Source organism: Ciona robusta, unplaced genomic scaffold (genome assembly GCF_009617815.1).
Source record: "Ciona robusta unplaced genomic scaffold, ASM961781v2 AP042760.1".
NCBI classification, from domain to species: domain Eukaryota; kingdom Metazoa; phylum Chordata; class Ascidiacea; order Phlebobranchia; family Cionidae; genus Ciona; species Ciona robusta.
Window position 1 is genome coordinate 20,001 of NW_028323139.1, and position 3,448 is coordinate 23,448.

The following is a 3,448-nucleotide window of genomic DNA, read 5'->3' on the forward strand; positions in this document are numbered from 1 at the left end:
TCGTGTGGCTAAACGCCACTAGTCCCTCTAAGAAGTTAGACGCCGACCGGGAGGGTCGCGTAACTATTTAGCAAGCCAGAGTCTCGTTCGTTATCGGAATTAACCAGACAAATCGCTCCACCAACTAAGAACGGCCATGCACCACCACCCACAGAATCAAGAAAGAGCTCTCAATCTGTCAATCCTCACTGTGTCCGGGCCGGGTGAGATTTCCCGTGTTGAGTCAAATTAAGCCGCAGGCTCCACTCCTGGTGGTGCCCTTCCGTCAATTCCTTTAAGTTTCAGCTTTGCAACCATACTTCCCCCGGAACCCAAAGACTTTGGTTTCCCGCAAGCTGCCGGGGAGGTCGTCAAATTAACGCTCCCCGATCGCTAGTTGGCATCGTTTATAGTCAGAACTAGGACGGTATCTGATCGTCTTCGAACCTCTGACTTTCGCTCTTGATTAAAGAAAACATTCTTGGCAAATGCTTTCGCAGTCGTTCGTCTTGCGCCGATCCAAGAATTTCACCTCTAACGGCACAGTACGAATGCCCCCGTCTGTCCCTCTTAATCATTACCTCGCGCCTCCGAAAACCAACAAAATAGAACCGAGGTCCTATTCCATTATTCCATGCACCATTATTCAGGCTCGAGAGCCTGCTTTGAACACTCTAATTTTTTCAAAGTAAACTTTCCGGCCGCCGCCGACACTCAGTCAAGAGCACCGCCGGAGAACCGGACGTAAGGCCGGGTCGACCAGTACACGCCTCGCGACGGACCGACCGCCCGCGCCCAAAATCCAACTACGAGCTTTTCAACCGCAACAACTTAAATATATACTTTTGGAGCTGGAATTACCGCGGCTGCTGGCACCAGACTTGCCCTCCAATGGATACTCGTTAAAGCTTTTAAAGTGTACTCATTCCAATTACAGGGCCTCGAATGAGTCCTGCATTGTTATTTTTCGTCACTACCTCCCCGCGTCGGGAATGGGTAATTTGCGCGCCTGCTGCCTTCCTTGGATGTGGTAGCCGTTTCTCAGGCTCCCTCTCCGGAATCGAACCCTGATTCCCCGTTACCCGTAAGAACCTCGGTAGGCGAATACCGTACCGACGAAAGTTGATAGGGCAGACACTTGAATGATCCGTCGCCGGTGCTAGACCGTGCGATCCGCCAGGTTATCCAGAGTCACCAGTCGAACGCGGCCGGAGCCGCGGTCGGTTTTTGGTCTGATAAAAGCACGCCTCCCGCGAAGTCGGCGCTGTTTGCATGTATTAGCTCTAGAATTACCACAGTTATCCAAGTAAACCATACGATCAAATGAACCATAACTGATTTAATGAGCCATTCGCAGTTTCGCTGTACGAGAGCTCGTACTTAGACTTGCATGGCTTAATCTTTGAGACAAGCATATCACTACTGGCAGGATCAACCAGGTAACAACGTAACCGCCACCCCGAAGGGCGGCCGCGCGATGGGGTCGCTCGCCCCGCGTCGCGGACGCCACCCAAGCACGCCGAAGCGCGCAATGGATTAGTAATCCGACCACTTTGCTCTTTTCAGAGCTTAGAAAACCTGTCACCTTATCGCGCGGCGGTACGAGGGCGAGCTCTTGCCCGCTATTCCCTGTTAACCGCCGCGAGATCGACTTGCAACTAGCTGCGACAAAACCACTCGATACGACCAAAACGGCAATTGGCAGCGCAAACGAACAGTAACATTTCTGCTCAGCGCACCTTTGCCAGCCGACGCAAACACCTCACAGTAGCAACCGATAGCCGTGCAAGCCACCCCCGTGGATCGACCTGCTGCGCTCCAGCGCCTACACCACCTCCCGCGGTGGAGCCCGACAGCCGTGCGGGCCACCCGCGGGGATCGACCTGCTGCGCTCCCAGCGCCTATACTCACCTGCAGTAACAACCGATAGCCGTGCAAGCCACCCCCGTGGATCGACCTGCTGCGCTCCCAGCGCCTACACTCTCCTGCAGTAACAACCGATAGCCGTGCAAGCCACCCCCGTGGATCGACCTGCTGCGCTCCCAGCGCCTACACTCTCCTGCAGTAACAACCGATAGCCGTGCAAGCCACCCCCGTGGATCGACCTGCTGCGCTCCCAGCGCCTACACTCTCCTGCAGTAACAACCGATAGCCGTGCAAGCCACCCCGTGGATCGACCTGCTGCGCTCCCAGCGCCTATACTCACCTGCAGTAACAACCGATAGCCGTGCAAGCCACCCCCGTGGATCGACCTGCTGCGCTCCCAGCGCCTATACTCTCCTGCAGTAACAACCGATAGCCGTGCAAGCCACCCCCGTGGATCGACCTGCTGCGCTCCCAGCGCCTATACTCTCCTGCAGTAACAACCGATAGCCGTGCAAGCCACCCCCGTGGATCGACCTGCTGCGCTCCCAGCGCCTACACTCTCCTGCAGTAACAACCGATAGCCGTGCAAGCCACCCACGTGGATCGACCTGCTGCGCTCCCAGCGCCTACACCACCTCCCGCGGTGGAGCCCGACAGCCGCGCATGCCACCGGCGGGATCGACCTCCTACGCTCCCAGCGCCTATACTCTCCTACAGTGGCACCGAAAGCCGTGCAAGCCACTCCCGTGGATCGACCCGCTGCGCTCCAAGCACCTACACCACCTCCCGCAGTGGAGCCCGACAGCCGCGCAGGCCACCCGCGGGGATCGACCTCCTGCGCTGGCTCCGCGGCAAGGGGCACCTCGGCACCCCGCAGAGAGCTCGGGAAGCCCGGCGCAATTCTACAACGGCCGGGGGCGAACAGCTTCCACGACAACGAAGCCCGACGTCGGGCCAACATTTTACCATGGTGTAAAAACAACCTAGCCTGGTGGGGCCGGCAATCGGTCGACCTCCGCCCGAGCGACTTCGATCACGACCTCGGGGATCTGGCTCCGCGGCAAGGGGCACCTCGGCACCCCGCGGAGAGCTCGGGAAGCCCGGCGCAATTGTACAACGGCCGGAGGCGGACAGCTTCCACCACAACGAAGCAATACGTCGGGCCGACGTTTTCGCTCAGTGTAAAACGACCTAGGATGGTCGGGTCGGCAATCGGTCGACCTCCTACCGAGCGACTTCGATCACGACCTCGGGGATCTGGCTCCGCGGCAAGGGGCACCTCGGCACCCCGCGGAGAGCTCGGGAAGCCCGGCGCAATTGTACAACGGCCGGAGGCGGACAGCTTCCACCAGAACGAAGCCATACGTCGGGCCGACGTTTTCGCTCAGTGTAAAACGACCTAGGATGGTCGGGTCGGCAATCGGTCGACCTCCGACCGAGCGACTTCGATCACGACTCGGGGATCTGGCTCCGCGGCAAGGGGCACCTCGGCACCCCGCGGAGAGCTCGGGAAGCCCGGCGCAATTGTACAACGGCCGGAGGCGGACAGCTTCCACCACAACGAAGCAATACGTCGGGCCGACGTTTTCGCTCAGTGTAAAAC

The 3,448-nt window shown here is 58.6% G+C and overlaps 1 non-coding gene across 1 annotated transcript in view; it reads right to left on the reverse strand.

Moving 5' to 3' along the window:
• Positions 1-1,421, reverse strand: part of LOC149722765 (small subunit ribosomal RNA) — a 1,813-nt gene extending 392 nt beyond the window's left edge. Inside the window, exon 1 of the ribosomal RNA XR_016387176.1 lies at positions 1-1,421. This exon is cut by the window's left edge and continues 392 nt beyond it. This is a non-coding gene — a ribosomal RNA (small subunit ribosomal RNA).
• Positions 1,422-3,448: the final 2,027 nt, after the last annotated feature.